This window comes from Ambystoma mexicanum, chromosome 1q, assembly GCF_040938575.1.
Source record: "Ambystoma mexicanum isolate Mex_15411 chromosome 1q, UKY_AmexF1_1, whole genome shotgun sequence".
NCBI lineage: Eukaryota > Metazoa > Chordata > Amphibia > Caudata > Ambystomatidae > Ambystoma > Ambystoma mexicanum.
In genome coordinates this window covers 675,165,697-675,190,003 of record NC_090922.1, presented here as the reverse complement: position 1 = coordinate 675,190,003, position 24,307 = coordinate 675,165,697, and the positions used below count along the sequence as shown (strand labels likewise).

Sequence of the window (24,307 nt, the reverse complement as noted above, 5' to 3'; positions counted from 1 at the left end):
GGTCTGTGTCCGGAATAGCCTTCACAACCGTTTTGATTTCCCCCCCTACCAGGTTGAGGAAAATGTCTCTCATGTTGGGGGAGTCCCCGTCGCCGGATCCTCTCACGAAATGACGAAAATCATCCATCCAGTCGGTCCACCTGGGCCCTTTGGTGGCTTGAGGAGTCATGGTGAACGGCGGGGGCAGACGTAGTTGTATCGACTTCGCCACCCGCGGTAGTTGAGGAGAGCCCTGGCTGGACCCAGGGTTGGAGGGTGGGGTGCTCATGGCGCCTGGGAGACTGGGGCCCTACGTGTGTAGGCGGCACGCGGGCCTAGAACGAGCCCACGTGCACCCGGCGTCCGGCAAAGGGGGTACACCGCTTCTGCCGATTCAGGCCCCTTTCCGGCCAGGCGTCGACGGGCAGGGTATAGGATGGAGGCGCGGGCGGGATCGCTTCCGCGGAGCTTCGGAGGAGGAGGTCCGGCGAGGCGGATCCGGCGGACTGCCGTGTTGCGCGGAGGAGGAGCAGGAGGAGGAGGCTCGCTGGGTTGCCCACCACGCGGGAGTGGACAGCAGCGGACTGCTGCAGGAGGAGGACTCCAGTGTGCGGGAGAAATCCTCGTCGCCAAATGTTGCCTAGGGATCTGGGCCTAATGAAGGACGCACACACGGAGAGATAGGAGGAACTTCTTTATTCTCTTACAACCAAGCAAGGAGTGTCGCTTCTTGCGCACGTGCCCCATAACTCCCTTGTCCAATCAAACTCCGCCTTTCCAACGGAGGGGGCTCATGAGCATTAACCCGTTGAGCCCCGGGTAACAAGCCTGTCTCAACAATTTGACGACGAGAACCCCCCGGCCACCCACGTGTGCTAAGAGTGACCCTTGCCCAGTGAGTCAGCCTCCGATCCTTGGAGTATACAGGGTAAGAGGGCAGTGTTCCCCTTGAAATCCTCTTGGTGCAGCATATCAGGGCTTTCCTTCATGCTTCGACATGAGCTGTGCATCGTTTTTAATTGGGATTGCAACACAGATTAATTTATTTTCAGTTTTCCCCGTGCATGAGCACACCTGTATTTTGCCTGTATAACTGCTGATCGAAGAAAGGCTCCTGGTGTTGCCGCGCGAAACCTTGCATTTCTTATTTTGTCATCCTGCCTGGCAGCAGTGACACTGGCATCGCCATGAATTTATCCAGAAACACTGGCGCACGATACCTCGCTACCTCTCCTATGTCGCTCTGCCTAGCAACAAGTGATGCTGGCATCTCCCAATCCTACCTGGCAACAGATGATGCTCTGCAAATAAACAGAGCAAAGTGAAACACCGGAACAAAGAAAAAAAACAAGAGTCTCGTTGCACACCTTCACAGGCACTGACGGAGAAAAGTAAAACATGCAATACATGTATTTTGAAGGATCTGCCCAACCTAAGGGGGTTTTACCTCCAGCAAACAAACCACACATAGAAGGGGAAAAAGGGTGTTCTCAAAAGACCTGTGTACACATACTAAAGGACAGAGTGTGTGTTCTCAGTTTAACAGTGTACACATATGAAATTAACAAATAAAAGTGACTTACTATAGCAATGCACACCAGTTCCACTTAAACTATTGCAAGTTTAAGAACCTAAACACCAAAGAGAATACTCTCCAATTTGCAAAATTTCTTCTGGTGATTGGCACTCACCACTCTTAGCCATGCAGAACATTGCTCCATCTATCACATTTCTGCCTAGCCCAGGTGATTCACCAATACCTTAAATACGCTGGAAGAAATCTTTTGAACACTATGCTTTGGCAGTGTGTGGAAACAGTTATGGTATTGAGCAGAAAATATAATTTTTGATGTATTGCTTGGACAAGAACAATATGATGACCTGCCCGATCTGCCGCCGGATGAAGCCCAAAATCTTAATGAATATGAGAAATGTATAGTAAAACTCGATAAACACTATTATGAGTGCAAGGGGAGCATCATCCTAGAGAGATACCCAGATTGAAGGGGAAACAGAGAGGTATTCATCAAAGCTCTGATGGGTTGGCAAGAACCTGCAATTTTGGTCAAACGACAGATGAGCGATTAAGAGACCAGTTCATGTTAGAGTGCAATGATGGAAAGATCAGAGAACAACTCTGTTATAAGGGAGACCCGCTTCTTTTAGAGGTTAGCGAAAGAAGTAGAACCCACAAACAAGTGTGTGGAGATGCTCGAGATGAAAGTTCAACAAATTCAATTGCCTGAGGAGAAATGTAATAGTGCCATATATGAGACGACAGCTCCTGTCTCTGGTAACAAGGTGATTCCATCAACCAGACCTAAAATGAACATTGTGAACAAATCTGATTTAAGTTCTAAACCTGCTCCAATGCCTCAAAGAAGATTTTTCAGATGTGGAGCAAATGGCCATCTAGCCAATAGTGCCTCATGTCCAGTACTGGATGTGAAATGCCAGAAATTCAAGAGAAAATGGCATCTCACAAAGTGCTGTCACTTTGACAATGTCAATATGGTTGATGATTGGTACTACAATTCCGAGGAAGCAGTGTTTGCTGTTGGTGATGAAGAAGAGGAGGAGTTGGATGGTCCAAAGGATTGTGTGATTATAGATGGCATCAAAGTAGAGATGATGATAGATTCTGGGGCAAAGTATATCTTGCTTCCTAAGAGAATATTTGAAAAGATATTTCCAGGGAAGAAATTGTTAGAAGTTGATATTAGACAACGGGCATATGGAGGTGTGAGAATAGATCTGATCAGTTGGTTTGAGGCCATGATGGAGTTTAAAGGAAGAACGGCTTGTCTTTTGAGCTGGCTGCAACAGAAGACTTAAAATCAGACTAAATCCCAATGATGAGGAATATGTTTTGCAAGTTTATAAATTGGGATTACAAAATCAGATTTTCAATGAAAAGCCATAATGTCTTAAAGGTTTTGTTGACAAGATTCTTTTGATACCGGAGACGGAACCAGTTGTCCAAAAAGTAAGAACAATTCCTTTTGCTTTAAGAGAAGATTGGTTTCGCTTTAGTCATTGTTGCCAAACCCAACGGAAAGCTGAGGCTGTGTGTAGATCTTTGTACTTTGAACACAAGTATAATACCAGACTGCCATCCTCTTCCTAACACATTGGAAAATGTGTCAACAATGAACGGTGCAAAAATATTTTCGCCGTTAGACCTAACAGCAGCGTATCATCAGGTTAAACTACATCCTGAGTCCAAACAACTAACAGCATTTATAACAACAGAGGGGCTGTTTCAATTTGTGGGAAAGCCTTTTGGCCTTGTATCAGCTGCCTCTGTATTTCAAAGAATCATGTGTGAAATATTTAAGGACGTTGAAGGTGTGATATGTTTTCAGGATGACATCTTAATATTTGGACAAGATTAACAAACACACAACATGACGTTGGACAGAGTGATGGATATGCTGAGTAGGAGAGGCCTAACATTAAGTAAAGAAAAGTGTAAAATCAATCAAACTAAGATTGAGTATTTGGGACACACATTCACAGCTGAAGTGGTGAATGTGAAGGAGAAGCTTGCCAACAACATAAAGAATGCAGGGGAACCCAAAACAAGGATGCATTGCGTACATTTTTAGACATGACAGAATACTACTCAAGATTAATTCCCAACTGTTCTAGAATGACTGTAAACATGAGATTGCTCCTGAAAATTCACTCACAATTTATTTGGGATGCGGAATGCGCTGAAGAATTCACCTCAATCAACGTTGTGTAATATTTTACGCCCACACTTAAGGACTTCAAACTAACCAGAAAGTCAATAATATCAATGGATGCAAGCAACAAAGGATTAGGGGCTGTATTTAGACAGATAGAAGGAAACAAAGAGTTTGTTAGTGCCTTTGCATCACAACTTTTAAGAGGGGCTGAAGTGAACTACTCCACCACTGAAAAGGAACTTCTTGCAGTCAAGTGGGCAATTGAGAAATGTAGAACATATCTGTGAGGAATTGAATTAATAATATCCACGGATCTCAAGCCGTTGAGAGAGACCTTACAAAAGAAATGACTAGATGGTGTATCTTCACGCATAAGAACATGGATGATTGCGCTACAAGAATATCATGTTGATGTGGAATATGTACCAGGAAAAAGAAACACCCTAGCTGATTGTTTATCTCGAATGGGTGTAGATGGAGAGGATTATAAAGAACATGTGGGAAAGGAAGAGTGGGTGTTGTATGTTGAGCAAAAGATGATAACAAGTGATGAATGGGAAAGAAGTGCTGAAGAAGACAATATTCTCAAGAGAGTGTATGAAGTTTTGCAAGAGGGTGAAGTGTTAAGGAAAGAACTTGTCAGTGGTACACATTTGGAAGGAATTTACAATGTTAGTGAAGAGCTACATGTGGAAAGAGGGTGTGTGATGAGAGGGGATAGAGTCATTCCGCCTACTGGAATGAGAAAATGAATAATAAACAGCTCATGAGGGTCACCAAGGCATCACAAAACTATGTGAGCAGTGAGAGCTGAATTTTGGTGACCTGGCTGTGACTTGAAAGTGGAGAGGATCCAAAGGGACTGTGCTCAATGCTGTATGAGTGAGAAACATCTTGTACCAAGAGAATGTCCTATGTCACTGGTATGATTTCCTCAGATGCCGTTGGAAAGAGTAGGTATGGACATTGTCGGACCCATTCATGGAAAGTGTGTTGACAAGTACTGTGTTGTGCTGATTGACATATTATCCAAATGGGTGGAAATTGAGGTTACAAGGTCCATTACGACAAGAGATGTTATTGTTTTTATGGAGGATATATTCAGGAGAAAAGCTTACCCAATGGAACTGCTGACAGACAATGGTGTCCAATTTAAATCAAAAGAGATGGGTGAATGTCTAATGAGGAATGGTATCCAACATAAACATACTGCAATCTATCATCCCCAGACCAATGGCATAGCTGAAAGCTTTAATAAAGTATTCAAAGATTGCCTTAGATGGGCCTGGGTGAATGGGGAGGATTGAGAGGAGGTTGTAATGAACAGGATGGTGGTGTCTCACCAGTCGAGTTGTGTAGAGGGAGAAAGACCAATTATAAGTTGTGTCCTCCATGAATGGGGCGAGTGAAGTGGATGTAGGAGAGTGTGCAGCATGTGTGAGAGAGAATAAGGGAGAAGCAAGTGTGAAACAAATGGAGGTACGATGAGAGAAAATCAGTTAGAGAAAAAGAGGTAAAACAAGGTGATTATATCAGGATTAAACTAGATGGTACATTGAGGCAAAGTCCCATGAAATGGTCCTCAACATGTAAAGTTGTGAAAGTTCTACATTGGTCAGTCATGACAGATGGTGGTAGATCCTGGAACATGAACAGAGAGTTAAAAGTAACAAGGAGTGCAGGTGGAGAGAGATAGAAGTGTGAGGCTGTGAATGAGCGAGTGGAAAGGAGAGGGAGTTCCGGGAGTGACCATGGTTTGAAGCTTGGTGATGAAAGACCAGCCAGGTCAATTAATAAGCCTGAAAAATGCAGTGATTTTATGCTGTATTAATAGGGGAGAGGTGTGTAGTGTCCAGCATACACAGGGTTAATGATGTACAGTGGGGAATGCTATGAAGGCTCTACAATGGAAAGTTGTTAGATTACAGAGAGATAAATAAATGGTACAACGAAAACCTCGTTGTACAAACTGAGGCACAGCATTAGGCAAAACAAATCTTGCTTAGAATTCAATTCAATTACGAAAAGTACTCTCATATAGTTCATTATTCAATAAATACCTGTTCATTCATATTCAACATCTTTCAGATAGAAGAAAACATTTATTATTTGTTTTTTGTCTAAGGAACATTACTTCATAAAATAAATCAAAGTTGTGCATCATTAACAAAAAATGTACATATTTACTCATATGTGTTTTTTAAACAATACACATTTCCTTCATATTTCTTTCACATATTTTTCTCATATGTTGCCAAATGTTATTTATTCACGTGATCCAATAGTCTTGATAGGTTTCCAATCTTATTTCCTATCTTTTAAACTATGTGTTTCGGGCAATTAATGCCCTTCTTCAGGTTTTTGAGAATATTAGATTATTTTCTGTAAAACATAAATTGATATATTTCCATTACTTAATGTATAATCTGTTTGTTGAAAATTAAAAATTAAACTTGCGCTAGCTCAATTCTGATAAACTAACCTTTAGAATTCGTATCTCCCTCTCAAGAAAGGCTTGCTGCCCAAACAGGGTAAATTTCAAAGGCTGTAGGAATAAAAATAAAATGTGTTTCACCATAAAGTGATCTTGATTAAAGCAGTGGTGTGCAGAGGGAACAGTCACTGTAATTAGCGCTGGGTCCCCCTGCACATCACCTGATACATGAGAGTTCTAAAAACGGTACATAATTTAAAGGATTACATATTAAACTCACCACTGGTAAAGTAGTCAAAGTTTATTGGTAACTGCCACTGTCTCCTATGTTGTTGTTTCAATCTCGAGGAAAAACCTGAAGAAACATCAGGCATGAGTCTTTTAGACTTGTGCTAAATGCGGTTGACATTGTTAAGTGAATATATTTTCATAGTTGTCCACCTTTTTGTGCCTCGCCTACCTTATAGGTGTGCACGAGATTGCTTGTTTTCTCTGTGTTGTTCTGATGTTGGAGAATTTACAGGTTTCCAATCGGCCCGTAATATGTCTTGCTTTTATCGGTGCTGCCTCGTAAATCTATAATAATGTAAATATGATTAGTTCTGGGCTTGAGGGACTCCTGTGAGCAACTGTTCTTTATGTGCGATCCGCTATCGGACGCGGAAGGCTGTTCTTACCTGTTCGGAGCAGATGTGTGTGCTTCTGCATGCAGCGGCCTGCTGCTCTCTGTGAGGTTCGCAAACAGCGAGCAGCAGCGCGTGTCGCTAAGCAACCGCGACTGCTTGTCGTTGATTAAGTTGAATCCATACTAACCTGGGCCCGTTTGGGTGCCATATTGGGAGAACTATAGTGTTGTTTGCACTGAGGGATAATCTCTGTTAATAGATATATTCACTAGCAGAGACGCTTGACAATTTCCTGATATGTTTAAACTTGAATTAATTTTAATTATCCTCAATGCTTCTGTGATCATTAGAGATGTTAGATATTCTACTAGTACAAAGCTATTAAATTCTGAATTTAGGTTTTTAAATTTTAAGTGTTGGTAATCCTTTTTAAACCTTCACATATTATTCTTTGTTTTTAACCCATTTCTAATACGACTGTCAGCAATAATACATCATGCCTAATAGATCACGTGACTTTTCAATATATGTTAATGTTAATGTTAATGTTAAAGGATATTTGTACCGCGCACTATCACCACCGGAGTAGTCCCCTGGTGCTCTGGCGGCTCTGAAAGAGGGAGGGAGAAGTGGGTTAGTGGGTGGAGGCTGGAAAAGAGCAAGATTGCAGTGATGTGCTGTTGGCAGCCTCAGCCCGGTGGTTCCGTCGGCTGGGCCTGGAGTGTACGCGGCCGGTAGTCGTTGTCTGGTGATGTGCGAGTCTATGTGTGTTTATTGTTTTGTTGTTGCAGTGTAGTGAAGTTCGTGCGGTTTGTTGTGCTGGAGGTTTGTGGTTGTGTTTGGTTTGGAGTTTGAGAGGTGTATGCAGAGAAGGAAATTGTTAGTGGTATTGGTTAGTTGGTATCTATATTCTGGATTGACCGGTTGGGCTCATGTAATCTTACACGACGGGGTGCTTGCGCACCCAGTGCCTTAGAAGGTACGTGTCCGTTTTGCATTCGGGGCCGCTTGAGCATTTAGCTGTCCCCTCCGTCCGCTCCCTCAATAACTTTGCATGCTCCTTACCCCCGCCCACATGACCAGCGCACCTGCTAGTGTCCATACCTCCGATTGTGTGGTGATTGGTGGTCTCTCGTCCGTTCCACAACCCCGTGGTACCTAGTTGTAGCTGTACGGGCGGTGGGGGATGGTAAGGATTGGCTGGGGTTGATGCCTCCGTCTCCCTGGGTCTCGCAGGTGGACCCCTGTGTCCAGCGTTAGCCCTACTGGTGCTCAGAGTATTTCTGTCGGTTGTAGGGGCTTGTCAATGTCCTTTCCTGTTAGGTCATTTGTCTTATTGTTGTTTCGGTTTTAGTCTTTGGTGTTAAAGAGCCAGGTTTTTAGTAGTTTCCTGAATTTAAGGTGATCTTTGGTGTTCCTTATTACTTTTGGGATGTTGTTCCAGGTTTTCACGGCTAAGTGGTAGAAGGCGGTGCCTCCGAGTTTTTTCTTGATGTAAGGTTTTTGTTCCAGTCGGATTTCGTTGGTTGACCTGAGTGGTCTCATTGGCTTGTAGATTGTTATTTTCTTTTGTAGGAATTCTGCTCCTTGTCCGCAGATTGCCCTGTGCGTTATGCACATTGTTTTGAAGGTGATACAGTGTTTTACTGGGAGCCAGTGTAGTGTTTTGAGGGCTGGGGTGATGTGGTCTCTTCTGGATAGTTTGAGGAGTAGTCTGGCTGCTGTGTTTTGGATCTGTTGTAGCTTCTTCAGTAGGTATTCTGGTATACCGAGGTAGAGGCTGTTTGCATAGTCAATACTTGACATGATGAGACCGACGATAGTGAGTGTTTTGTGTGTGAAGGAGAGAAAAGGTAGTATTTTTTTTGCTGTGTGGAGAAGGAAGAAGCATTTCTTGACTGTTGCGTTTATTTGCGGTTCTAAGGTTAGGGTGTTGTCCATCAGGACTCCCAGATTTTTTACTACCTTAGATGGTGATGGTGCAGTTCCCATTTCCGTTGGCCACGGGATGGCGGTTTCTTTCTCTTGGTCTTTGGATATGATCATGATTTCTGTTTTTCCTGGGTTGATTTTCAGGTTGTTGGCATTCATCCAGTTGAAGACTTCTTTTAGACAGTCGGTTAAGTTTGAATGGTCGGCTTGGGTGTCTTCCATCTTGTAGATGATTTGAGTGTCGTCTGCGTAGTTGTAGCATTTGATGTTGTGTTTCTTGAAGATTTTGATAACCGGGGTTTGGTATATGTTGAAGTACAGTGGAGATAGTGAGGATCCTTGAGGTACTCCATAGTCGTTGACTCGTGGGGTGGATTTGAAGGGTTTGATCCAAACGGTTTCAGTTATGTCTGCTAGGAATGATGTAGTCCAGCGTAGTGCTGTGTCTGTTATGCCTATGTCTTCTGGTCTTTTGGTTAGGGTGTCATGGCTAACTGTGTCGAAGGCTGCGGAGAGGTCGAGCAGAATAAGGGCTTATGTTGTGTTGGAGTCTGCGTTTGTTTTTAGGTCATCCCAGATGGATAGTAGTGCTGTTTCTGTACCTCTTGTGGGTCTGAAGCCGACTTGAGCTTGGTCTAGCAGGTGGTGTTCTTCAACGTTTTCTTGGGTTAGTTTGTATACGTAGGTTTCGAGGAGTTTGGCCGGGTAGGGGATGTTGCAGATTGGTCTGTAGTTGGAGAGATCATCTACGTCCCTGCTTGTGTTTTTCAGAAGTGGTTTGATGTAAGCCGATTTGAAGATCCTTGGTACGGTTCCTGTTGACAGTGATAGGTTTAGAAGGTTTCTGAAATATTCTGCTGGCGTTCTTAGTGTGAGGATTGATTTGTAGATGTCTGGGGGACAGGGATCCATCGGTGAGCCCGCTTTCTTGCTGTGTTTTACCAGCATTGCGAATTCCTCTGCTGATATTTCCGAGAAGTTATTGAGTTTGTGCTGCAGTTCTAAGTTAGGTTCGTTTGGTAGTATGTCGCTGCTGGTTGGCCTCTGTTGGATGGTTTGTCGGATGTCATTGATTTTTTTTTTTGAAGTGGTCTGCAAGGTTTTTGCATATATGAGATACACTCAAGGCATTACCGCATTCGCAATTCTCCTTGGTGACAAGTGGGTCCCTGTGTATTTATCACGCTCATGGGTATATTACTTGAGCACTTATTTAATCCTTAGTACATAGCTCACAAAAAATCTACATATAAGAAATTCATCACATTTCATTTGTCAAACAATACCTGTCCATTTCAGTTTCAAGAAAATGTCTATAGATAACAATTCAGATCCCAATCTAAATTCATTCCTCTGGGATTCATTGTGTCGAGCTTCTCGATCCAGAATATTTCCCTTTGTTGTAACAATTTAGTGATGTTACCTCCTCTTTTAGGTAGCTTAACATGTTCTAGAATGACAAACTGTATGTGTGCAATGGAATGTTTTGCAGCATCAAAATGTTGTGCTACTGGAGATTTCACTGAATGGTTCTGAATATTGGATTTGTGTTCACCCCAACAGGTTTTTGCTTTCCTGGTTGTTAATCCGATATAGTATAGTCCGCATGGACATTTTATGACATATATGGCATTCTTGGTGTCACAAGTTGAAGTGTGTTTTAGCGAAATACTAATCGACTTGCCCTTCATCACATTGTTGCAGGAACTACAATTATTGCACAGTATGGTCCCCCTGTATATTTCTTTTGTTGTGCGGTATCTATGACTGAAGTCAGATTTGATCAGATGATCCTTCAATTATCTACTTTTGTTATAAGCGAATAATGGAGGTTATGGAAATAATTTAGCTAATGTTGCATCCTGGGATAATGTTTCCCAATTCTTTTTGATTCTTTTCTTTATTGTGCTACTTTGCTGTGAATACGTGGTAACATATACCAAATCAGTCTTTGTGTTGTTTGCTTTTGTGTTGAGTCATTCTTGTCTTGTGGTGTTCTTGACTGTCGTTGCATGTTTACTCAGTATTTCATCATTGTATCCTCTCTTGATAAATTTCTGTCTGAGTTCATTTGATTTCAATGCATACTCATCTTCCTCTGAGATGATGCGTCTGTACCTTAGAAATTGACTTAGTGGGATACTCGATATTGTATTCCTTGGGTGGAAGCTTGTCGCCAAAAGTAAACTGTTCCTATCTGTTTCTTTTATGAAAATCGTTTTTTCCAATTTGTTGTTTTTCAAATATATCTGGACATCTAAGAACTCCATGGTGGTCCGGCTATATTTGTACGTAAATTTAATGTGTGGGGCTAAATTGTTCATGAAATCAAAGAACCCAAGAAGCTCTTCTTCCCCTCCTCTCCAAACACCAAATAAATCAGTATTTCTTTCCATCTTGGGTTGTTCCTTACTTGTGTCTCTTCTAAGTAGGACATGTAAATGTTTGCATAACTTGGGGCCATCTCGGCCCCCTTTGACGTACCTGATATTTGGACAAAATATCTGTCTTCAAAAGAGAAGAAATTGTTGTTGAGTACAATCGTCAGGAGTTTCAAAATAAAAAGATGGTCATTTTTTACTGGTTCTGCTGTATTCAGTAACATCCATTCCACAGCTTCCAATCCAGCTTGGTGCATAATGTTGGTATATAAGCTTGTTACATCCATTGAAAATAGAATGTCAGTATTAGTATCAAAAGTTACTTCTCCAAGTTTCTTCAAGAATTGATTGGTGTCTTTTATATATGTTGTACATTTTTGTGCAAGAGGTTGGATAATCTTATCAATATATTGAGCAATTGAGCAATTGGTTCCAATAAACTATTGTTTGCTGCAATTATAGGTTGTCCTGGGGGTTCCATCAGATTTTTATGAATTTTAGGTAAAATATAGATGACTGGTGTCAATGGGTGTGTATTCGTGAGGAAACCTTTTGTTTTGTGGGTAATGAACTCTTCAACTTCAGCTTCTTCCAATGTCTTCCTAATGATTTCACGTACTTCTTCAGTCGGATCTTGGAAAATTTCCAAGTATGTTTCTTGATCATTAAGTTGTTTAACTACCTCAGCTTTGTATTTACTGGTGTCCATTATCACTAAGGCACCTCCTTTGTCGGCTGGTTTGAAAATAATCTCTGGGTTCTCCCATAAGCGATCCAGTGCCAGTTTTTCCCTTAAAGTAATATCTCCTCTTGCTCTGTTTGTAAATTTGATCATCTTCATATCTTTTAACACCAACTTCTGAAAAGTATCTAGTGGTGTATTCTTTATCGGCGGTGTAAAGGTACTTTTTGGTTTCAACTCAAGAAAATCAGAGTGATTGTCATGATGCCTGCTCCCGAGGAGCCAGGTCAGGCCCAGCGTCCCCGGAAGCAGACTTCATACTCACCAAGCAGGACCCAGCAAACCCCTATAGGGGCTCTTTGGACCTTGTCCTGGCGCCTTTGGTGCCAGGCTCATAAAAGGCATCTGTTCTGGCGCCATAGGCGCCAGGCTCATCATGGCAGAACATATGGTAATGCTTGGGTGAACTCACCTGAGGCAGACCATGCTGCATACTCACCCGAGGCAGACCATGCTGTCTGAAGCTCCAAGCCAACTAAGGCTGGGGAGGAACTATTTTCTTTCAGGAACTCTTTTCTTACTCGGGTGGGGCTAGTGGAAGAACACTCACCTGAAGCTCTTCCAAGGCTATTTAAACCACGCCCGGATGGCCACACGTGTATTTACGTACAAATATAGCCAGACCACCATGGAGTTCTTAGATGTCCAGATATATTTGAAAAACAACAAATTGGAAACAATGATTTTCACAAAAGAAACAGATAGGAACAGCTTACTTTTGGCGACAAGCTTCCATCCAAGGAATACAATATCGAGTATCCCACTAAGTCAATTTCTAAGGTACAGACGCATCATCTCAGAGGAAGATGAGCATGAATTGAAATCAAGTGAACTCAGACAGAAATTTATCAAGAGAGGATACAATGATGGAATACTGAGTAAACATGCAACAACAGTCAAGAACACCACAAGACAAGAATCACTCACCACAAAAGCAAAAAAACACAAAGACTGATTTGGTATATGTTACCACGTATTCACAGCAAAGTAGCACAATAAAGAAAATAATCAAAAAGAATTGGGAAACATTATCCCAGGATGCTACATTAGCTAAATTATTTCCATCACATCCATTATTCGCTTATAACAAAAGTAGATAATTGAAGGATCATCTGATCAAATCTGACTTCATTCAGAGATACCGCACAACAAAGGAAATATACAGGGGGACCATACCGTGCAATAATTGTAGTTCCTGCAACAATGTGATGAAGGGCAAGTCGATTAATCATCCCCATACTGGAAAAAGTATTTCGCTAAAACACACTGCAACTTGTGACACGAAGAATGTCATATATGTCATAAAATGTCCATGCGGACTATACTATATCGGATTAAGAACCAGGAAAGCAAAAACCCGTTGGGGTGAACACAAATCCAATATTCGGAACCATTCAGTGAAATCTCCAGTAGCACAACATTTTGATGCTGCAAAACATTCCATTACACAAATACAGTTTGCCATTCTAGAACATGTTAAACTACCTAAAAGAGGAGGTAACATCACTAAATTGTTACAACAAAGGGAAATATTCTGGATCGAGAAGCTCGACACAATGAATCCCAGAGGGATGAATTTAGATTGGGATCTGAATTGTTATCTATAGACATTTTCTTGAAACTGAAATGGACAGGTATTGTTTGACAAATGAAATGTGATGAATTTCTTATATGTAGATTTTTTGTGAGCTATGTACTAAGGATTACATTAGTGCTCAAGTAATATACCTATGAGCGTGATAAATACACATGGACCCACTTGTCACCAAGGAGGATTGTGAATACGCTAATGCCTTGAATGTATCTCATATATTGAAAAGTCACGTGATGTATTAAACATGATGTATTATTGCTGACAGTCGGATTAGAAATGGGTTAAAAACAAAGAATAATATGTGAAGGTTTAAAAAGGATTACCAACTCTTAAAATGTAAGAACCTAAATTCAGAATTTAATAGCGTTGTACCAGTAGACTATTATCTCTAACGATCACAGAAGCATTGAGGATAATTAAAATTAATTCAAGTTTAAACATATCAGGAAATTGTCAAGCGTCTCTGCTAGTGGATATATCTATTAACAGAGAGTATCCCTCGGTGCAAACAACACTACAGTTCTCCCAATATGGTGCCCAAACGGGCCCGCGTTAGTATGGATTCAACTTAATCAATGAGGAGCAGCCGCGGTTGCTTAGCGACACGCGCTGCTGCTCGCCGTTTGCAAACCTCACAGAGAGCAGCAGGTCGCTGCATGCAGAAGCACACATATCTGCTCCGAACAGGTAAGAACAGCCTTCCGCGTCCGATCGCGGATCGCACATAAAGAACAGTTGCTCACAGGAGTCCCTCATGCCCAGAACTAATCGTATTTACATTATTATAGATTTACGAGGCAAGCGCTGATAAAAGCAAGACATATTATGGGCCGATTGGAAACCTGTAAATTCTCCAACATCAGAACAACACAGAGAAATCAAGCAATCTCGTGCACACCTATAAGGTAGGCTAGGCACAAAAAGGTGGACAACTATGAAAAGATATTCACTTAACAATGTCAACCGCATTTAGCACAAGTCTAAAAGACTCATGCCTGATGTTTCTTCAGGTTTTCCCCGAGATTGAAACAACAACATAGGAGACAGTGGCAGTTACCAATAAACACGTCTACTTTACCAGTGGTGAGTTTAATATGTAATCCTTTAAATTATGTACCGTTTTTAGAACTCTCATGTATCAGGTGATGTGCAGGGGGACCCAGCGCTAATTACAGCGACTGTTCCCTCAGCACACCTCCGCTTTGCAAAATCAAGATCACTTTATGGTGAAACACATTTTATTTTTATTCCTACAGCCTTTGAAATTTACCCTGTTTGGGCAGCAAGCCTTTCTTGAGAGGGAGATACGAATTCTAAAGGTTAGTTTATCAGAATAGAGCTAGCGCAAGTTTAATTTTTAATTTTCAACAAACAGATTATAAATTAAGTAATGGAAATATATCAATTTATGTCTTACAGAAAAGAATCCAATATTCTTGAAAACCTGAAGAAGGGCATTAATTGCCCGAAACGCATAGTTTAAAAGATAGGAAATAAGATTGGAAACCTATCAATACTATTGGATCACGTGAATAAATAACATTTGGCAACATATGAGAAAAATATTTGAAGGAAATGTGTATTCTTTAAAAAACACATATGAGTAATTATGTCAATTTTTTGTTCATGATGCACAACTTTGATTTATTTTATGAAGTAATGTTCCTTACACAAAAAACAAATAATAAATGTTTTCTTCTATCTGAAAGATGTTGAATATGAATGAGCAGGTATCTATTGAATAATGAACTATATGAGAGTGCTTCTAGTAATTGAACTGAATTATAAGCAAGATTTGTTTTGCCTTATGCTGTGCCTCAGTTTGTACAATGAGGTTTTCGTTGCACCATTTATTTATCACATTTGTTACAGTAGAGGTAGCACTCTACTAATTGGGAGCACCTTGGAAACACATCTAACAAATACTGGAATGTATCATATTCTTATAAGAAATGATACAACACTGAGTGCGCCTCTACATACTCAGTGTCCATTATAGATTACAGAGAGAGCCTACTGTATTTAATGACGCTGTGCTGCTGGTGGATGCATTGAAGATACTCAGAAGAATACATGTTATTTAAAAGCTCATCCTGTCTCAATCAATATTTCATATTGCCACTCGGGAGGGTCCAACTAGATTAGCTTCAGGCCCCACTTGTTAGACTATCCTGGCTACACCTCTGCTCCAATCCACTTGCATGCAATACTCTACACCACTGAAAGCAATTGTCTCTGCCAGTAATACACAGTCAGCCATTTTGTCCTGGGTTATAAATGAACCTGTTTGAACAAGCCCCTCCGTACTCAGGTTTACTGCTTGGCCTGGAATGAATAGCATCTGTTATTGTTGGAATCTTTGGAAACGAACCTGATATGGGTTCGATCGCTACGAGAACGGCGTATATAAAGAGATGCGAAGGCTGGCACGCGCTCCTTCTGTGTTCGTCGGCCAAGTAGACAACACATGCTTCCGAATGGCATTCCTGCATAGGAGCGGGCCACTTAGCAAGCGTGTCTGAGTGGAACACCGTGCGAGCGTCCTGCTAGGCACCGGGATGGCAGAAGGTCAGCAGCAGCCATAAATCATCCACTCACCCACCATGTAATGTCGCCATGATAAATGTGCCAATTAGCCGGTCATCCTCGGTGACCAACTGTTAGTGTGTCATGTTCCCCGAGCTACTGAGCCATGCGACAGGTGAACCCTGGACCAGCCTTCAACTAAGGATGTTGTTTTCTGTCTCTTTCGGCTTCGCGCTGCGTGACGTTGTCCCTTTGAAGTGTAAGGACACAAGTGCCTTGCCATTTGTCTTCAGGGCATCAAGTTATACGGAAAACAGAATGTGTATTTAGAACCATGCCGCGTCGAAGAATGATTAAAGCGGTGGGCCTTGACAACAGGCAACCGTCTGTTTAATGTTTAAAGTAAATGTGGACATCACAAATTAGAAAACGTTTGACGTCAGCTACACAATTTAAGCAACAAAAACGACTATTTGTTGGAATGCACACGTCTTTGCAACTGTTACAAATGTAAAAGGTAAACTTGCTATTACGGATTGCAAGTGTTATTTGTTTTACTTTGGCTCAGTGGGTAGGGATCTGCGACCTTTGGGTGCCCAGATGTTCTGGACGAGCTCCCATCAGCCCCAGCCAGCATAGCCAATGCGTTCACAGAATTCGTAGTCCAAAGCATCTGGTGAGCCGAAGGTCACAGACTATTTTTTCCAAATCCATCAGAGGCACAAAAAAACCATAGAGTCGCGAATTGGCAATGAATCATCAAAATCATGTCTTCAAAATGCAGTTTTGTGCTCAATACGTGTTTATTGTTCAGACGTGTTATGATTACATCAAAGCGAGCGCGTGCTTCATGGATTGGGAGCTTTCAGTAGCAAAGTTATGCCTCTTTGAAGAAAATCTTATATTGAGCAATCGTTGCTTTTGTCAACATATCCACTGATACTGCTATTCATGAATATATTGATAAAAATGAAGACTTGCTTGATTGTTGTTCAAAGAAACATGCGTCTCGATGTTTGGCTCAGCATCTCCGTTCTCGCACGGCTAAAATGCGTTCTCCTCGGCAGATGGCAGCCAGTGAAATCCTTACCTTTCCTATCGCCCAGCAATGATGTTGACTGTGGGTTTCCTTAAGTCTTCCCACTTTCACGGATTCACTGGTAGTTCCTTCAGTAAGTAGATTCACAAACATTATGATTGCTTAATTTTATTTAAAAGAAATACACTCTGCAGTGAGAAAGACGTCACTGATGGTGTCCCGATCATATATTCTGGAAAGTAATGAATAATTATTCAATACAAAATTGTGTTTTGAAAAAAATATTGAGTGATGCATTGAAAATTCAGAACTATATGTACTGAAGCACTTTGATGCGCTTTGAAGCACACCACCTGTGTGTAAGCGCTGTATAAATAAACAATTACAATTACAATTTGTTGTCCAAGAAGGAGTTTGAAAAAATAGATCGTAGGTGGAACATGTTCCCGAGCTGTATGGTTTTAAAAAAACACAAGTATTCCCAAAGCTAATAGTTTTGTCCTGTGCACAGTGGCAATGTGTTCACGGTTGCCAGATATGCATATCGTGTTACCTGGCCCTCACACACTTTCCTTGGTGTCGCCGCCACATGTCGCGACACTACCATCATTTACCAGTTTTTGCGATCAGATGCCCAGGCACCAGGGCAATTGCAATTTAAATAATGTTTCATCAACTTCTACTTAAAATGAGTAAGTAGACAATGTAAGCAGCAATATTCCAAACATGACTTCCTTTTCATTATCACATGTTTATTATTGTCTAAATTAATGGCACTCTCCTTAATGCCGTTGCTGACAGAGTCGGTGGGTCAACCATTACACTCAATAAACCTTCACCAGTTATATGCAGTGTGAGTGTACATCATTTCAGATTGTATTTTACAGTCAGCAAACCCCAAACACATATTTTCTTTCCTTTCCCACCTGAAATGTGCAGCTTTTCAAAAAATTGGAAGTCAACTAACTGCAATAGAAATCCAAATATTAAGGATTTTTAAGTTGGAGAGCCAACAAACAAAGCCAAAATACTAGAGAGGTAAGAGTGGCAATCATTAATGCCATTTTGTTGAGCCTTCAACAACTCTTATTTGATTAGAACTAATTAGCAAATTGCCATACATCAAAGTTGACTTTTATTTTTCACACTTCATTTTTTCCTTCATTTAAAAAAAACGAATTTAAAAAATACTCACCTCGTGAAGATCCACATGTAAAGTGGTGAAACACGTGTTGCGGTTATTTTGTTTCTCATAACGGAGACTTTTTCAAAATCAGATTTGCACAGAAATGGAAAACTGAAAAGGTTATTTCTTTTCCCCAATTGAGACCTGTATTACAATAAAGAAACTCACAAAAAAGGAGAACTTAATACTTTTGTCATCCTTTACGCATGAGCAACGAAGATCAACTCTTACTGTGTTTTGAATTACTGTTGGGCAAACACAACAGTGCATCTTTGTCACAGCGAAAAGGAAACCCTAATAATTGTCTTAACTCGCCTAGAAAGGGAGTGAATGTTTGCACCATTACTATAAACTTCTCTGACATCGGTCACCTCCTTGAAGAACTTGACCTAGATGTCCTTGCTCTCACCGAGACATGGTTGATGGCCAGTTCGGTCATGAGTTTTGACACTCTCCTCCCTGAGGGCTACAAAATACTCACCAAACCGAGAGCCAACCATTCTGGAGGTGGAGTAGCTCTGATCCTTCCAGAGTGGGGCCCTTCCTCTGTCATCCCTATACAAGTCTACTTCTCCTTTGAATGCCTTTTCTGCAGGCTCTCTATCTCTCCTGGTTTCTCTCTAACTGTGGCCACCATCTACAGGCCACCTGGCCAGGTCGCCCTCTTCCTCTCTGAATGGGCTCACCTCTCATCTTCTCTCCTTGCCTCTGCCTCTCAACTTCTCCTACTTGGGGACCTCAACATTTGTTTTGCTGCTTCCAATCGCTTCTCGGGGCTCTTCCGCAATCTATGCAACACTCTCTCTCTCTCTCTCTCTCTCTCTATTCTACCCACTGGTCCAAAACACTCTGCCGGGCACACCTTGGATGTCCTCATCTCCTCTGACATCCCCCTCTCTAACCCTCTCACCACTCCTCTCTCTTGGACTGACCACTATCTGCTCTCCTCCCCTCTGACACTCTCTATCCCCCAGGTGAATCCTACCCCAGCACTGCCACCAACCTTCTCGGTCATCTGGCCCATGAAGCGTGTGTCAGTGGAGGCCTTTGCTGCTACTTTCTCTCCTCCTCCAACTCCTGCGGCTGACTCCTACTGTGAAACAGCCCCCCCTACCCTGCATCTTTCTATCACTAACACTCTCGATGTCCTTGCCCCTGTCACGAGAATACGTTTGAAGCCTACCTCCAACTGCAACTCTTGGTATGACTCCAACCATGCCACCTTAAAACGCAAGTGTAGGGTGGCTGAGAGGAAGTGGAGGGCATCTAGCACATCCTCTGACAAACTGTCTGTCACCTGCTCCAAAGGCAAAACAGATACTCTGTACTGTCCAAGAATAGAGCCTACATCCAAGCTTGTGTCTCTCGGCCTCTAACCACACGGCCAAACTCATCAAAATCTGCAAAGAGCTGGCCAATCCTGCCACAGTCTCCACTTCTCCTGTTCCCTCCCAGTCCCTCTGCATGGCCTCTCACTTCTCTACTAAAACCCAGGACACCCTGTCCTCTCTCTCCTCCTCTCTTTCCTCTCCCTCTCTCTCTACCCTCTCTTGGCCCTCTTCTGGCTGCATCCCCGTCTCCTCCTCACGTATCCTCCTCACTTCTCCTCTTTTTCTGTGATCACTTCTGATGACGTTTCTAGACAAGTCTGATCTATGAAAGTGTCATCCAAGCAGGTGCTCCCCTGCTCCTCCAGAAACATCAAGGAACACATCGACACCCTCGCTGCAGCCTTGGCCGATTTCTGCAATCATTTTTTGCTACCAGAACTTTCCCTTTCCCTGTTATGCACTCTCTTGTGCATCCCCTGCGGAAGAAACCATCCGCCGAACCTTTGTGTCTGGCAAACTACCACCCAATCTCTATCACTCCTTTCTTGGGCAAACTCTTGTAAAAGCTGGCCATCTCCCAGCTCACTCTCCAAACTGAATCTGTTGGTTGTCTCCATGACCATCAGTCTGGCTTCTCTCTCTGCACATGTGGTGTTCCTCAGAGCTCCAACCTCTCCCCCTGGCTTCTCAACCTCTACGTGGCCCCTTTGTCCCACCTCATCTCTACCTTCTCCTCTAATGTTTAGTGTTAACTCAGGAATGGACTCCCTGCTCCTCTAAAATCCGAGCAGGACCACCTCAGGGTCCGTAAGCAGCTCACGACCTTCCTTTTCGCTTCTGCTTTCTCTGCTTCTCTCCAACCACCTGTCTGCTGCGCCAGCTGGCCACCTGGCTACCATCTGAACTCAACGGGCACCAGGCTTCCTCCACAAACTGCAAGCACCTGCACTGCCTCTGGGCCTTCACGCACTTAGGGGCTGTATCTTCAACCCTACAGTCTCCCCCATCCCCTTTTTTGCAGTCCCTCAGCTGGCTCCCCCGGCTGCACATACTCAGAGCAATTGCTGCCCTGACCGTACTTCCGTTTCTCCCTCCCCCTGGCACTTCTCCTGTCTTCCCCCTGCCTGCACTTGCACGATCTGAATGACACAAAGCCTAGTGAGATTGTTTGTTTGTCCTTCCTATGTTTCCATACCTTGTCTTGTCGCACCTAGATACACCTCAGTACAGGCACATTACAAATGACTCATAATATCATATCACCACATTTCTTTTGGGATAATGATACAAATCTAGCTACCTGATTGCTACTTATTATTTGACCATGCCATCTTCTTCACCATCTCTGAGTGGTGGTATCTCCCTATATGGTGGCTTTCTGGACCCAAGGAATGAAGCAACAGAGTATTGTTTTACTTTTATTTAACACATTGTTAATTCTTCACAGCAGTCCTTGCATTCTGTCCAGGGAAGGGGGGACCCCCTACTACTGCTAGGTTGTGGGGGGTGAATGGTTGTTTTGCATAATCCTTTTATTAGAGTCTCACTTTGAAGAAATGTGCCTCATATGTAACACAGTACTGTATCCCTGATTTAGGAATTGCACTTAACATCTTCAAGGTGATGCTCAATGCTCAACATCTTCAAGGTGTTTTCAAAATCGAACTGCTCATCAAGCTCATTACTTCCTATGATGGTTGCTGCGTTGACAGATTGTATCTTGTAAGTACTCCCACAATGCACGCACCTTGGTGCACAAACATAATTTCCTCTAAAGCAGGATTGTCCAACATACGCCCCACGGGCCACAATGCGGCTCTCCAAGCCATTTTATGTGGCGCGCGAGGCTCAGGAGCACAGACAAATGATTCAGGTCATATTTGTTGTTGCGCAGCTGAAAAGAAAAGAAACAAAAATGTGGACCCGGCATATTTATTTATTTATGCAATGTTTGTCGGGTAGATGTATCCGACAAACATTGCATAAATAAATAAATTAACCAGGTTGTGGCTGTTGAACGGGTTGTGGCGGAGGACTGCAACTGCCTCTGGGGACATAAGGGTTCCCCAGAGGCAGTTACAGTCCTCAATGGGTCACCAGAAGCAGTTACAGTCCTCACCCACGACCTGGTTAATTTATTTATTTAAGAAATGTTTGTAGGATACGTGGACCCGGCAGGTTTATTTATTTATGCAATGTTTGTCGGGTACAGGTATCCGACAAACATTGCATAAATAAATAAATTTACCAGGTCTTGGGACTTTGTGGCTTCCGAGAGGGCTGGGGATGGGTCAGTGCCTGCCTTCTCACCCTCGCTTAACGGGGCTTCCAGAACGGGCCCAACACCTGCCCTCTTGCTTGCAAATTATACTTACCTGTTAGGGGAGAATCTGTGATCAGAAAGGCAGAACTCCCAGGGTGAGGTTCATCCATTGCACATCGGATTTGCTGACCCCTGCGATGTCCCCAAATCCGGGATACGTGACTGCATTATTTCTTTTTTTAAAACTATTATTTATTTGGCTTGGTAACACAAGAACAGGCGAGTAGCATACAAAGCAAATACAATCAGAGCAGTGCAAATAATACAGACATATAATGCAGAATCAAAACCAGTATGAACACATCAGAGATGTACAAGGGTGATATGGGGCAGAGGGGGAGCTGTTCAGGAGACGAAGGGGGAATGGGAGGGAGAGAGGGCTGGAGATGAAGTGTCTGAAACAGTGTCGATGGGAGACATATATGACCGAAACTTTAACCAAACGTCTCTGGGCCTTGAGTGGGTTGGCTGTTGTACAGCCCAGGATTCTTCAGTATCTGAGGCCCATGTAACCGCCGTGAGCCAATGGGCGTGGGTAGGTGTGGTAGGCCGAAGCCAGCAGAGTAATATTGAGCGTACTGCGAGTAGCATGCAAAGACCAGCTAGTTTTTTGGGGTCTCGGTGGAGTTCATGGAAGAGACATCTCATTGGAGATGGAGCGATAGGGACTTCGAGCATGTCTGACATAGTTGAGCATATTGCGCTCCAGAATTGGACGAGGCGCGGTAAGGACCAGATCATGTGGATATAGCCAGCGTTGTCAGAGCCGCACCTAGGGCAGCCAGGGAACAGGTCGTTCGAGATATGGTGCAGCCTGTTTGGGGTGTAGTGGTATCTATGAAGTACCTTGAATAGGATCAACTTGAATCAGGAATTGTAGGATACCCCATGAATGCGAGCACACATATGGGCCCATCGCTCGTCCGTCATCTCCAGCCCAAGGTCGTCCTCCCAAGCTTGTCTCAGTTTAGTGAGTGGCGGGGTAGCTCTGGACTGAAATAGCTTGGCCACTCACCGTTCTCGGTCCTTGGCCCAGCCACTCTCCCCTGCACTGCCTCCCGGGCATCCCTTGCACTGCGGGACTTTGTCTGTATCCCTACAGCCCCCCTTCCCAGCACTTGTCTGCACTTACCGTGCACTTTCCACCAGCTGGCCCTTTTATTTATCATGTATTAACCCTGTACTGCACTTTCCCTTTCTCCCTTTCCCCCTTGCACTTTTCCCTTTCCCCTCTACCCTTGCACGTGCGCGATCTGAATGACACCTGGCCTAGTAGGATCGTTGTCTGTCTCCCCTTGTTCCCCCCCCTGCCTCGTCACGCCTTGAAACACTTGTGTATAGGCGCGTTACAAATTCCATATCATATCATATCATAGAGTATAGAGTCTGGAAACTTTGCCCCTCATGGGAGTGGGGGACGTTAACTCCGTGACTATGAGCTTGTCTGGTGGTATTGCTGGGAAGCTGGGTTATTTGTGTTCAAGGGTTCTCCGGAGGGATGAGTACTGGAGCCAGACAGATGGACTCCACCTAAGGGACAATGGGAGGTCAGTCCACTCTATGGAATTGCCCTGTTCAAAGACATTGTGGAGCAGCTCGAAGCCAGCCTCTGCCCATCAGCGAACAATAAGGAGAGGTACGTGTGGGACCCCCGGGAGGAAGTTCCAAAGTGGTAGGTTGCCATGGAATGGGTGGGCGATTCCTAGTAGCTTCCAAGTTTTTGATATGGCCAAAGACGTGCAGGTCACCGGGTCGAGTGACTCCGATACCATCGGTGTGGGTGTGACAATCAGGGAACGGATATCATGGTCACTGACAGATAGCCTCTCTAGTCTGACATGGGGTGGGGGATCCGATGCGTTAAACCAGTATGATGTGTATTGGAGCTGTGCTACTAGCCAGTACTTAAGGAAATCGGGTGCGCCGAAGCCGCCAACCTCCATTGGGGTGGCCAAGGTTTTGAGTTTGAGCCGGACGGCACTAGAGTGCCAAAGGAAAGTGTTGAGGATACGAGTCAAAGCCTGGAAGAACCCACTGCCCGGCCACAGAGGGATGTTGGTGAATCTGTACAGAAGCTGGGGTAGTACCACCATCTTCAGCACTCGTATCCTGCCCGCAAGAGAGATCGGGAGTTTGCCCCAACTCAGTGACTTTGTTGTGAGGCTTGTAAGGTATTTTTGATAGTTCTCCTCAAAAACACCTGCGAAGTGATGAGACACCATTATACGTAGGTAGGTGAAGTTTGATTGGGCCCAAGCGAACCCTAGGGTGTCGGGAGGGGGGCGTGTGCAGGCAGTGAGTGGGAACAGGGTGGATTTAGAACAATTCACTTTGAGGCCGAAGATGCGCCCGAAAAGGATGGTGTCTTCCAATATCGGTGCCAAGTTGGTATCGGGAGAGCGAATTAAAAGAAGGGCATCATCCGCATATAGGGACACTATGTCTGATTGACCAGCAGTATGTAGGCCCCTCTGTGCATGGGATTGACGAAGGATGTCTGCGATTGGCTCCATCGCAATGGC

At 43.3% G+C, this 24,307-nt stretch overlaps 1 non-coding gene across 1 annotated transcript; it reads left to right on the top strand.

The window, feature by feature from the left end:
• The first annotated feature begins 21,829 nt into the window (after positions 1 to 21,829).
• Positions 21,830 to 21,990, top strand: LOC138565553 (U1 spliceosomal RNA). The gene has a single exon (XR_011301395.1). It is a non-coding gene; the product is annotated as a U1 spliceosomal RNA (small nuclear RNA).
• The last annotated feature ends 2,317 nt before the right edge of the window (positions 21,991 to 24,307 follow it).